This window comes from Notothenia coriiceps, unplaced genomic scaffold, assembly GCF_000735185.1.
Source record: "Notothenia coriiceps isolate Sejong01 unplaced genomic scaffold, NC01 NC01_scaffold00017413, whole genome shotgun sequence".
Taxonomy (NCBI): Eukaryota; Metazoa; Chordata; class Actinopteri; order Perciformes; family Nototheniidae; genus Notothenia; species Notothenia coriiceps.
This window is the reverse complement of record NW_011350114.1, coordinates 50064-64409: the sequence shown is the minus strand read 5'-3', so window position 1 is coordinate 64409 and position 14346 is coordinate 50064. Positions and strand designations below refer to the sequence as shown.

The window sequence follows — 14346 nt, the reverse complement described above, 5'->3', positions numbered from 1 at the left end:
GGCTGCCTAGTTTCAAATTCTAGCGCACTCGAGCTGGTTTCTCCATTCTTACCTACCCTACCTTTAAGTGCTCTCTTATGAGGGCAAAACAACTGGAGAGCTCCTTTATGCCAGGGATCAAATCATATCTTTCAGCTCTGCCACCTGTATGAAGGAAATACAGTCCAATGATGGCTTTAAATCCACACATTTTAATGGATGTGGAAAGAAAATATGGTATTTGACTTTGGAAAGTGTACTGCCGAAGCTGAAATGTCTTCTGTTGAAACCTCTTACTGAAAAGTTTACTTAGGGGATTTAGATTTACAGATCCATTTAAAAGTAATGTTCCCCATCACCAGTTTAAAAAAAATAAAACACTGTTGTCTCTCATGAGATACTTTTTGCTCTACAGTTTGTCTCAAGGCTCTATATTAAAATATGTTTAAAGACATGTCAGCTAACTTATTTTCAGCATTTCCCAAATTATAATAAATGTATTTATTATTCTATTAAACTGCGGAGTAAACATTGTGAATTCTAATGTGCGGTAATGACGTTCACCATATGTGCAAAACAGATTGCAGAGGGAGAGTCAGCTCCCAATAGCATCACAGAGGACAACGGATGTCTTCATTTGAATCAGTAATTGAGATATTTGTGAGTGTCTTTCCCTTTTTTATATTAGCTTTATAGGTCATACATCAATAACGATAATGATAATTAAGCGCCTGAAGCAGATTAATATTTTCTGTCTTAGAAATTATGTTAGCACTAGCCTATGTGTTTTTCTCTTTTGACTGGCTGACCCTTCCAATGCATTTATCTTTACACCAAAATATAGTATAGGTTAAATACAAATATGTTTTGGTAGAGACATTACGGCCTTTGGAAATAATCTTGGGGGGTAAACAGTACCTAACAAAAAATTTATTAGGTTCAACTTAATATTAATCTGTTGACATAATGCATTTAATTAAAGTCAACATCTCAGTTGGTTCAGTGTGGGAGCGTGTACACTCAAGGAATTTCTTAAAAGTTGCAAAAAGTTATTTATTTCTCAACATCGTGGTCAATTATTAAAGGGCATCCAGAAAGTTTGGAATGATGTGATCCAAAAAAAGGTCTGGAAGACATACTTGTGTGATACAATGTAGTGTCTAATTGGGGTATAGCTGTCCCAATTAAAAGATAAGTCATACAGATTTTGAGTTTGCTTATCTATTTTGTACATAATGATCTCAAATGTCTGGGTTGTTACAATAAGCAATTTGCAAGTTGTTCAAAACTCTTCAGTGGAAGTGTATTTATGTTCTTTGGTCAAGACTCCCTAGCTGATTTGTTGTTGTGCCATTTACTTCTTGTCATGATGTTGAATTATGTGCTGTCAACAGTGGAGTGAAGAACCCAGTTCCACACTTTCCAATGTAAAAGTTCCTTGTCAGTCAAATCTCATGGTCTAATAAAAGTGCTGTTCGCAGCATTATATTCTCATCTTGCATGAAGTGCTTTATACTAACATACAAATAGGATGTTCTGATCATGCAGCATGTAATGCCCGAGGGGCTGGGTAGAGTGAGGGTCGGAGAAGATAGGCGGAAAGGGGGAGAGAGAGGAAGGCTTAAGCTTTTGCAGTGATTGGTAGGGATTTCTATGTCCAATGAGACTCTTAAATCTCCGGTTTTATCACATTTTCTCCTTTTGTGTCATCCTTTTATCCACATAAATCAGCAAGCCTGTATTCCCTGGAAATAGCAATCTACGAGGCAGTTATAGGCTTTACAGTAAATGCCTTTGTGATATGCTTTTTTTCCTCCATTATCAAAGTTGGAATTTCAGATTGTCTGCTTCTTGTTTGCTATGTGAACATTTTCTAGCACACAATTTGTGGAAGCAATTCCTCCCAAACAAAAGTGAATTGCTAAGGCATGCCTCGAGTTGTAATGTATACCCATCAACGATTTTACTCCGCATCAATTTCATCCTACATGTTTAATACCCCCACTCACTGCTGTCACGCCCCTTTGCCACAAAACATCAATGCTCATTGTTGGCTCACTGGAAAGCTTTATCACTGTGAAGTGAGACGTAAGTTTGTGGCACAAATGAGGACATGTATATTACTTAGACTAGAAGATAAGGCTGTTTCACAGCTGGCATGGCATTGCTTAGTGAAGGCCAACCCCCATCAGTAACAAGTGCACAAGAAGGACAGTTCTCTTTAATAGATCATTCGTTTTCAGCTGTTATCAGTTAATGCAGTGTTGACACAGTATGAAACAGTTAAGCTTGAGGATAATTCCTTTCACTTTGCTAGAAGCTGACTTCTTCTGTTTGTCCCTGGTGGGCATTTTAGATTTTAATACACCAAAACACGAAAACTATTACTTCCAGGTCACTTACCTTGTGTGAGAACAGCTGTAATTGTTGCAACGACAATATGTAAGATCCTCCCGCTCTGGTGGTAAAAGCTCATTTTGGCACCCGGCGCTGCTCGCTGTTACAGGCAAGTTCCCAGTGTCCGTAGTTTGGTGTTGTTTTAGCAGAGCATGTAGCGGATCGTTTCATCCATTCCTGCAGTTTGCACACTGAACATTATCACACCTGTGTGAGTATAAATTGTAGTATAGTCCGGGCTGAAGGTGACATGAAGATCTGTTCATCGGCAGGTTTCCGTTTGTGCGTAAAAGTTGTGCGTAACGATCCTGGAGATCTCTCTCCTGGAGACTTTTTGCCCGGTCAGAAGAGTCTTGAGCTGAAACTGAGTCACGGAGAATGTTTCGGTCCGATCAATATTATGCTTCTAAGCGAATTATCTTAACAAATCCTCCAGCTTGAGTCGGTCTCCCAGTCTGCCGCCGCGGCTGGGACTCTGCGGTGTTAAACGGCTGTTAACAGATCACTGACTGTCTTGTGCGCAATCCTCAGGGCACTAAACTCATCATCTGTCACTGTTCATCTGCTCAGGAAGCCACGTCCAATACGCCGCTGGTAGGATTAACCCTGCGTTGGTTTGAGTGAAGAAATGATCAACGTGACATATTTAGTGTCTTCTGATTTTTGATCACTGTTAAAGTTGGAATTCACTTGATGCTGACTCTAAGTTTACATATATATATATATATATATAGCATGTAAAGCCATTGTGGAGGATACATTTCTTTATTGCAGATTGCAATTGGAAGCATGGATGTAGTGCTTTCTCCATCGTTTTGGTGTGAAGTTCAAACATAGGCTATATAACTGTTCTATCAAACAAATGCAGACATTATTAGAATATGATCTTTTAGGTAAAAATATAATCAATTCCTATTTCATACTTTTCTAAAAGTAAGAGCAGTATAACGTATTTTAGTTTTACCTTGTTTTATGATTTGCCTCTTATAATTGTTGTCTGAAACATTTACTACAATGCTGCAAGAGCCATTTGGAAAAGTGACTTAAGCTTCCTTATGATTTCCATAAGACTGATCAGCACACTTTCAATCAATTTCCTGTCTCGTTTAATGTATGGGTTTATTTTTCATGACACAGAAAAATAGACGTTTTTTCTATACAGAGAACGTGCTAGGAAGTTGCAACTTTGTCTGCTTGTACAATTAAGATACTTTGTATTCAACCAGGGCAAAGCACATGGTTGCATCAGACTGACCTCATTATTAAAATTCGTTCAAAATTAAAAAATTGATAAAGAGGATTATTCTTCATATACAACCAAGCATGTGCTTTACAATTGTTTTCATATTGCGCTTGACAAAATAGACTGGCTCTAAGTCAAGTGATGTTTAGATTAATTGCCTCTGAATGTTTGAGAGCATCAGGTGGATTTTTAGTGCCCTCTGATGGTTAAGAGGAGTCTCTGTGTCAGGAAAGTAAAGGTTAATGACTGACTATTTCTTGCACCCCATTGCATCAGAAATTGGAGATGTTCAACACATTTTTGTTAACAGAGAACCTAATAGATAGAACAGATATTCATGCATTTATGCACACGTTATTCTTACGCGCAGATGCTTCGTGAAAGAGATGCTAACATTCAACACAATATTTGAAAGTTTCAGGAACAGGGAGCAGGATGACAAACAGTTATCCTTCAAAAACAGAACACAAGCATTGATATGCACAACTCAGTGTTGTACTTGGTGCACATACTCACGCCAACAAAAGTTACTTGTTTGCAGACTTGTAGTGGTAAATGTAATGGGGATTTATTGACTAATATGGAGGATTATCCAACTTGTCAACTCACAAGAGTGTCTGACCAAACTTCACAGTATCTGGAGACAGGAGGAAGTTGCCACAAGCTACTGCTGTGAGTTTATTCAAGCTCCTCCCTAGCACTGCAGCACTGTGATAAGCAGCAGCAGCAGCATCTGTGTGTTGGGTTGCTCCAGTTTGCTGTGTAATGCTGCTGTAGGATGATTTAGATCCTTTCCTATGTACCTGCCCCTCAAACAGAGCATCAGCCACTGCACTGTGTCTTCGGAAAAACCTGAGAAGATTTACCCCCCGTAACAGAGCTGAAGTTTTACAGCAGTACAAATACATCCCAAATGTCAAACACAGTGACTGTAAAAACAGAACATTAATACTTTTTGCACATGCATATACAGTCATATATTTCTTGTATTTCAGCATGCCATGTTAGCTGAAGGTAAACATAACCACATTTCTTCCCTACTATGCAAATTAAACAGTTTTGATGTGAGACATTGGCAGCTGAATGCCTGAGTAATCTCCCAACACGACCTTTATTAAAATAGCAGAGGCATGCTCTTGCAAGGAAACAGCTTATTTAGTCACCTGATGTGCATACGGAGAATTACTTGTCAGAACCTTCACACATTCACCCATCATTTAACATGACATTAAACTATTAAAAAAAAAAAAATCTCAATTTTGACCTTCCAGCTACTCTCGATAAGAAGAATCCACAATTGCTCGCATATGCAGAGACAACATATGGTGAAACCTGTCAAGAATATCTTATGAACACTTAAAAGACGGAAAAAACAACACAGGCCTCCGGATATGCAAGTTAGGACGGTGACATAGATGGATGTCACAGCAGAGATGTGCTAGAATGGGGAGAGTGGCCATAAACTTGTGATAGATGTGAGTGCCACGAGGAAGCGAATGTGTTTTCAATGTACATCATCCTTCTGTTTGACAGGTAGTGGTAGTTTGTGATGAGGTGCATTTAGCCACACACGCCATTCTAATGTTCCCATTCTCATTTTCATTGCAAACTCAGAAAGTGAGTGCTCTGATATTTAAATATTTAAAAATAAAAAAACATTGTTACTAACCATTTTAGGTTAACATACTGTATGATGTCCAAGGTGGAGTATGTTTGTGTGTTATTGTGTATAGTGGGCTGATTTTGAAAACTCCATAATGCTATTTGTATTCTACTTAATACAAAAAAAAAGAATTGGAGATGTCGGTAATCTTTTAATAAATGAGTTTACTGAGAGGGTCGATACCACTCCCATATTTAAGATACTAATGTCATATTTGAGAGTGGTATCAATCTTATTACATAACTCTTGGCAAGAGGGCAAATACAGCACTTTTTTCCAAAATTCTAACTTTTCTTTTAATAAAAGTAATAATATAATAGTTAATAAAATGTACTTAAATTACAAAAAAGTGTTTTGTCAGAGACTAAACATGCAAGCTTAAAAGACAAAACACATTTGCATTCAAACACCAGTTTTCCATTGTCTGGAAACCCTTAAATGGTTGGATAACTACATATCTATAAATCAGATGTTTTATTTGCAACAATAACATTTTAAATTATAAACACTGTAAAAAAAGGGTCCTTGTCAAAAAGTCCTGCTTTTTTTCAATTGTTTCTCTGTAATTGACTTTAGCACTGATGAAAATAAATTAATCCCATGGCAGAATAACACTCACAATGTTAAAAATACACACAGCAAGTGTTTGCTGTTTGGTGCAAATTGGGTCTCAGATGAAGTTTGATGGTGTGGATACTTTTTGACTTTCCTAAATTTAGAGTTATTTCAAGTTAACAAGAGTTGACATTTCTCACCAGATAAATCAACACCTCTGCAAATATGGCTCACTATTCAAATCTAGCCGAAGGTGTTTAATTAAACTAAAGAACCGTGGCTTCTCTGCAGGTGAATGCCCATAATAATAAGACTAGTACATTCTGTAACACAGACTGGGCTTACTAAAGTGACAGGTGCATCAAAGCAGAAACAAAGTGTCTATAGGACAAACAGGGGATGTGTGTTGTTTGCAGAGAGTGGTGGTTAAGACCGACAGTAACAAACTGCATGCCAAAATAAAGATGCCAATACGCATACAAACAGCTAAGTCTTATTAAACATACTGACGCTTATTTTCAAACAGTCTTCTTAAACCAAGTCAATACACCACATGTAATTACAGCTTGCGATCCTCCCACCTTCCTGTAGGCCCCGTCTACATTTCTCTCACAATAGACCATAAAAGAGTGTACATTGTTCAAACTCTAATGAAAACCATTCTGTCAACTTATAGTATAAAAGTGCACTTTACCATTATATTCCAACTCAGATAAAACAACAAAAGATGATATGTCTTTGTTGAGATTTTCTATAGAACACAGATAATTGTTTCTGTGTCCTTGAACAGGGGGAAGTCGGCTAGAGTCTTTTTCATATGACATGCATCCACTGCACTCCCACGCATGTTGCTCTCCAAACATTAATTGCAAGTCAGTAAAACTTGAAAGGTACAAAGGCAACCTGGGCAAGCACAGGCTCAAATGGCTGAATTCAGGCAAGAGCCAGACTTCTCTTTTTCTACTGGGTTTTAGAGTCATACAGATTAGCTTGGTCAGAAAGAGATAGACGGAAACATCCATAAGGCTTGAACATACAGGTGAAACTCATATGAAAATGTACAGTCTTTAGAGGTAGATCATTTGATGTAGTTATATTGCTAAACATGGATGAAAGTCCTACCCAATGCTCTTGTATGTGAAAATGGTGATGCTTACAACAGCATATTAACTAAAATTTTAATTTTACAATTTATTTGACTAACATATTTGTTTTTTCCCAAACTCGTGTCCAAAGAAATGCTCTCTGCAGCTCCCTAATCCAGCCCAAACTGTGCCATGAGAAACAGCTCTCAATGTTTGGGTTGAATACCCCCAAGCAGCCGAAGAAGAGTTTGTTCCGCCTAATCTCCACTGTGCGATGTGTGACTTCTTCCCCTGCTGTCGTTCTCATGTAATCTGCTGTTTGTGCCGTTTTAAGTCTGGGAAGTAGCGAGGGGTTGAAGCGGGAGACTACATGATGGGAACTGTCATCTCTGTCCCATCGATGGGTGCTGCCAGTATCCTGCTAATCCCCAGAGTAATCCCAACACCACAACAGAGAAATCAGACACACCAAGACAGGCAGGACCAATGAACAGCCAATACACACTGCTGTACACTCACAAGCAGACACACACACTGTTAACACAGCGACGGCAGCCACTTAAGAGGAAAATTGTCTCTCACGCTTGATTGACGACAGAATTGATGTTTACATGTCTCGACAAATAACTAAAATGCATGAAGCAACTGAGGATTGTTTGCATTTTCAGTTAAATTGAGTAATTTCTCCTCAACCTAAAATAACCCTGACCTAAGTGTGCACTCTGGGATGATGGGTTGAGATTTGTGGCACGTGCCAGGGTTGTCATGTTTATGTAAGACTTCTCAAGAAATCCAAGGGGAAATTTGACATAAATACTGTTACTTTATAAATGATGTGTCCAAGTCAAAGTAAAAGGGTAAATGTCCTAACTTTAGAAGTCATCAAACTTTCTGACTAAGTTTGTATTTTTCCCTGAAACAATGGCTATTTGAAAGCGTAGGCTCGTGAGGCTCATTGAGCCGAGGAAAAATGAAGTCTCCTGCCTGTGTCGTCTCACAGCTGCTTGGAAGAGCAGAAACCAGATGGATTCTGAGTGGGTGAAAACCAGATGTTTGGTTGCTCCTTCTTACTCTACAATACAAACATTTTGCATATTTTCTTTTTTGCCTAATGAGAAAGCTTTGAAATATCTGAGAGACACATACTGGAGGCTGCAGTCTTGACAATTATCAAAGAAATATGTAAACAAAAGTGACATAAAACAAGAACAAGGTCTCAACATCTAAAGATTGTTTCCTTTTAACACCGAAAGAAGAGAATAATACACTTAAGGCAATTATCAAACAGATAGTTTGTCTCCTACCAAAATTGTCTGTTATGCACGGAATCCTCATGTTTTAACAATCAACTCATTAAATACCAGTTTAGTTATCTTAAGGAACTAACAGGGGTAATGAAATCAGTGATGCAGTATTCAGGCCACAATTAAGCATAGATATCTCATGGAAGATTTATTATGATCCCTCCTTCCAACGCATTCATCTATCATTTATTTCTACTTTTTTAGTCATGCTTGCAGCATGGCTTTATGCATGGAAATGTAGTCTACGCATTGTTCGTTCCACACTTTGGATTAGAATTAAACAGCTCAACTAATATTGAACTGATTGTCACGAAACATGTAACATACATGTATGTTCAATTTCGGTTGAATTATCATCACTTTGCTATTCCTAGCATCACCATCAGGTCAACATGTCTAAGCTTTCTGTCCAGGTATATCTGTAAAATGAATCACATTCTCATAAACCTCAGCTGTACTTGCATTTACTGCTAATTGTCAGATTAGCATGCTACCATGCTGTACTTAAATGTTTAACATTGTAAACATTATACCTGCTAAAATTCTTGTTAGCATTGTCATTGTGAACATGTTAGCATGCTGGCATTAGAATTTAGCTCTAAATTGCCAAAAGTAGGCTACAGCCTTTGCTAGCACTCAGTAAATAGCTGTAGACTCAAACTGTTGGTATGCAAAGACCAAAAATAGGTGGTTCCTCTTATTTGTTGTATTTCCGCTACTTGTTGAAACTTTGTTAAGGTTAAGTGTTGAAATGGATAATAGACGACTGGGCTTGTGTTTTATGACAGCATCACTTGCTCCAAGACAGCTATAGTGGATTAAATCTCTACCACAATACAGTTTGTGCGGCAGCTGCAGAGGTCAGACAAGGAGACAGACTCTTATTTCAGCTGCGGGCACGCAGAGGGGCCTTGACCCAAATGTAATATGTTTGCTAAAAGGACATGTAGATACTCAGGATGAGGAGGTTGTTTGCCATGCAGCTTAACAGTAAAAGAGAACCAAGAATAGATGATAAAGTGATGTCTAGCCTTGTCTGTAATCAGACAAGCGTACTAAAGGGCAAAGATGGCAGGTGATTTAAGTACAAGGACAGTTAAGTACAATGCAGGCAGGCAGCTAAGTTATCAATCCACTTTAAAGGTGGCCCATAAATGCTACCCAAAGGACCTGAGAGGCTGATGAGGTTGATGGAGGGGTCAGAGCGAGTGAATTGCAACACCCCATTGGTTGGACATTAAGGTCATGAGGTGGACCTTGGTAGAATCAGATTGTCAAGGATGAGAGGTGCCTGTGGCAACGTTCAATAAAACATGAGAGCAATCTTCTCACCAGGAGTAAAAGTGCTCTGCAGTTCAACTCCAGGCATCCCAAACAGATTTCCCCTGTGAGCCAAAAGCAAAGCAGCCGCTCATTCACCACGGCTAGCATTCTAGGCTGCCATCAAATCGACAGCCGTTGCCAGAAATAGTGCTGAAAATTGGTCAAACTATCACACAGCATCTGACCTCTGACAAAGCTTATCTTGCACAAGAAAACGTATGGAGCTGAAATGATAGTGTCTGTCTGCTTCAGCTCCTCTTTCTGCCTCATTAGTTGCCGATATTGGATAGGTTATCTCAGCTTACAGCACATTTTAAGGTTGCAGCCAGTCACCTTATCCTGAAAACACAGCAGCTGAAAGGTTACATTTTTGTGAAAATATCACACCTGAATCTCCTTTTGAATATGATGATTAATGTGTGCTCACTGCTTCCCCTATATGTCTCCTGTGTAGTGTTGATGGTGTGTCAATGATGGCTACATCCTGAGTTTGTTCCTTAGCTGAAGGCTGCCTGCTACAAGGCATGAAATGAGGAGACAGATGATAAGCTTCTCTCTCACGCTCTGGGGAGCACAGTCAGCCATGATGGAATGAATCATGACGGTCAGGAATCTCAGAGTCAGATAAGTATACGCCAACACCACACGATGCATTCAAAAACACAATACGGACAACCCATTCGGACATGGCCCCTGGTTTCCTGGATATATGAAATTCCTGAAGTCTAATTATATATCAAGCCTGTGCATTGTGGATGTCATTTGATGTTTGCTGTCATTTTATGATTAACACTGGAAAATATAGAAAGCTTGTTTCAGTTTGGAGTAAATTCCTGCACATGAACAGAAACAGCAATAAAGCAGTAAGTAAAGACTGTAATCGTTAAACTTCCAATACTCCCCTTCAGCATTTTTAAAGACTCGCTGCAAGACCAGAGGGGCTCCACGTCTTAAGCCCAATTTCCCATTTCACTGATAGAGTGCCAGGTTCCAGGAATTACCTGGCAAACTGCGATCGGAAAATTAACAGGGAATATTCTCATTTAAAAGTCAGTCTTTTTTTATCTCCAGAGAGTGGTTTAGGGAAAGTCCAATGAGTTGATGTCAGAGCTCAACTTTAATTTATGTATATTTCTTTTCGTGCAAGCTCACAACAGCATGACATGCAGGCTGAGCAGTTAGCCAGCCATGTTATTAGATTTTCCTCACAGGGGCAGGTGCACGCTTGAGAAGTTTTAGGGCAGGCAACATGTCAATCTCATGTCAAACCAGGTGAATAGACAGTTACGATGTTGTATGTAATCATGTTATGTCATAGAACTGATCAGGTGAAATGTGTCTAAATATTCAATTAGGCAGCGGTGCAGGAGTGCGGTTTTGCTGCCATCTAGTGCTTCAAGGCTGCACCTCGCTGTTCGTTCTGCTTGCAGTCACTGGGATGTAAAATAGATTCTGGACTGCATGCATTTGCTTTTCATTTATCTTTGTGAGGCGTGTGTGTGTGTGTGTGTGTGTGTGTGTGTGTGTGTGTGTGTGTGTGTGTGTGTGTGTGTGTGTGTGTGTGTGTGTGTGTGTGTGTGTGTGTGTGTGTGTGTGTGTGTGTGGTTGTGTTGTGTGTTGTGTGGTGTGTTGTGTGGTGTGTGTGTGTGTGTGTGTGTGATGCTCTGAATAATGTGTTTGTTGAGGGCATCAATCCGCCAACACACAGCACAGCACACACCCACACACACAACACACACACACACACACACACACACACACACACACACACACACACACACACACACACACACACACACACACACTCAAATACACACACATACTTATATTCAGAGCATTTTACAGTGTCAGGAGTGCACATGTCTCCAGTAAGGGTAATCCCAGAGGGTATCAATGCTGTGGTCCTGGCACTGTTATTGCCATGGACATGCCGTCCATTTAACTTCACAGTGCGTATCTGTTTCCATGGTTTTGGGACCGTGTCAATTATGAAGTTCACCCACATTACAAAAAATAAATATATAAAACTAACAGAATTCTGACCAGCCACAAATAAAGGTATGGGCTTCGTTTGCAATGTTTTTGAATTTCTCTGAGGTATGTGTCACATCACAACACGATTGATATAACAATTCTTGTCACTTTGGAACTACTTTCTCCTAAGGAAATAATTCTTTTGGACACTGCAATCCACAGTTTGTTCTGTGATTTAATAGGACAAGTGCATTACTGCTGTTAAAATATCTTTATATATATTATAATGCTCCCATTAACATATATTTAATTCACTGCCATCAATGAAGTCTTGGGTGTTATGACTTTATTCTTCTTGAGTGTATATTAAAAAAAAATACATTATGCATTGTACTCTTAAGCTACAAACATACAAATCCCCATGTAACCGATCTTGTAATCCATGTTTATTTTTTAATGTACAATATTTACTGTAATAGCAATGTCCCAAAGTTAAACATAGTGTGTATTCCTTCATGCTTTACATTTTCATAATTTTAATCTCTTTAGATGTCACTTAACAAACTCATACAATAGCTGTGGATCATTATCGACGCTGGATGTAACAGAGGAATTAGCCCAACTTGCCCCCACAGTAGCACATTCTTTTTTCTTTTCCGGTGATACAGATGTCACCTCGAGTTTTGTTATTGCTCTGCTGTCCTCCACAGGCTGCTGTTGGACTGTGGCTCTGCCTGTGATTGACTGTGTATGCAGCGGTAAGAGCCATGCCAGGACAGAGCCACTTATCACTCCAGGAGCAATGGATGACCCAGGAACAGAGATGCCGCCTGGACCGCACACTGTGTCATCTGTCAGCCGGCTGCGTAGGTGAACCAGAGGATGAGAGGAGATGAGCAAAACTGAGATTTAGTGCCCGGCCTTCCTCACATTATTTCCCCTCACACAATTGCTCATGTTGTGAAAGTTCGTGGAGCTAAGAGCCACTGGAACAGATTTGATAACTGCGGGAATAAAGGGTGAGGTGAAGGATAAGGGAGGGATGCAACGCTTTTGTGGTTGTATTTCTAATGAGAATTAAATGCAAGATATCTGTATTCATCAAGTACAATGAGTGTCAGGGACTTTGTCTTGTCAGCACTGATGCAAGGACATATCGACAACTCTGCACCACTGCCAGCTGGACAAATCTCTGTGCATTTATTCTCATTCAAGGAGAGGGGGATACAGTGATTACAAAGCTTGCACTTAACGTCCAGCCTTAACCTCTTTGGTTCCGATTCTGCTGCAGTTAGTTTGTACAGCTGTTGTTGGGCCAATGGATGATCCGAGGGGATTAAAGAATGTATTGTACACATAAACACCTTTATCCCACGTCTGCATCAAAATAAATGTACACGTGATAATAGACTCAGCCAAAGCCTGGCATCATAGATTAAAAAAGCTCTTTCCATAATTGTTTGCATGTGCAGTATAACTGTTCAATGCTGTGTGTGAGGTAGTAAGCATGCAGCCAGACACAGTTTACCATCCAGGGAAGAGCACAGGGAGGGATTGTGCATTCAGTGGAGCTGACAGGTACCTACCTCTGATTCAATGTGATTTATTTCCACACAGAGCTCGGACGTAGCCAGTGCATCGGCAGGTCAATTTGGTTCGGGTAGAAGAAGACTTGTGTGATTGATAGAGTGGGGGCCAGCCATCTTCTCTACGCTCGGCTCCCCCTCCATCAGGGCCCTTGCTATGGCCGATTAATCCTCTGCACACAGAGCAGAGGCTCTGCTAGGGATTTTGTGTGTGTGTGTGTGTGTGTGTGTAAACCTCCATCTCTGACCTAAGACTGCCTCCTCCTGGAAGCAAGCTGTCGTCTGGTTCATGTTGGTATGGGTGCATTTCCAATATATATAAAGCCAATATTCTGAAGCCTTATCTGAACACTATACCTACTAACTAACATAGACCCTTATAAATTATGATTGGTCATAACTTTTTTTGTAACCACTAGATGGCAATATCAGCTAAAATGTATTTAGTTGTTTATTTATATTACAGTAAAACAGATTAGCTGAATCATGCTCTATCTTTAAGGATTTGTATGTAAACCCTGGATGACAACATTGAAGAAAAACCTGCTGTGTTCAATTGTATCCCAGCCTTTGTATCAGAACTACTCCTACAGCCCTCTCAAATGAACTCATGTAATGTGTTCATTTAAAATTGATTTTATAAAGGAAATTAAAACAATTAACAATAAAGGAGGGGGTTTTATAAGGTTTAGAAGTTACACTTTTTTTTGTATAATTCCTCTGAATCTGCCTTCACACCCCATATTCTAATAAAGAAGAGCAAAGAATTGCTGAATCAATATATCTCTCACAACTGCACAGCCAGCCTTCTCCCTGTTGTTCACTTCAATCCCACTCTCCTGGTGCTTTCTCTTAGTGCTCACCCTGTGGCTCCCTGTGTTGGTAGGAATTGGATGAGGCCCCTCGCATCTTCAAGGCTCGGTGTTGTCAAAGTACTGCCTGACGCCCCACTGACCCAGCCCACCTCTGAGTATCAGTCCAAGGCCTCCCTTTTTGCCTAAAACCCCCAAGGGTTTTTATCCCTTTATCCAAGCATGGGATCAGAATTCCAGATCAGGATTAGGGTCAAGATCAGGTGTGTATAAGTTAACTATTGAAGCATATCTCTGCATGTCTCTTTCTCTTTTCCGGCTTTGCTGGTCTACTAAAATAAGTTTTATCTTGTGTTTTTCTTCTCTTCTCTCCTGGAGATGAGTGACACATCAGAGATAGCCTTCAACTAATCCTATCATGCTGT

General features: G+C 39.7%; 1 protein-coding gene across 1 annotated transcript in view; it reads right to left on the bottom strand.

Annotated features, from left to right (window-relative positions):
- LOC104950387 (transmembrane protein 132D) overlaps nucleotides 1–2810 on the bottom strand; it is a 27574-nt gene extending 24764 nt beyond the window's left edge. Inside the window, exon 1 of the mRNA XM_010776906.1 lies at nucleotides 2383–2810. The gene's annotated coding sequence lies outside the window, so the exon portion shown is untranslated. The remainder of the gene's footprint in view (nucleotides 1–2382) is intronic.
- Between the last annotated feature and the right edge of the window lie 11536 nt (nucleotides 2811–14346).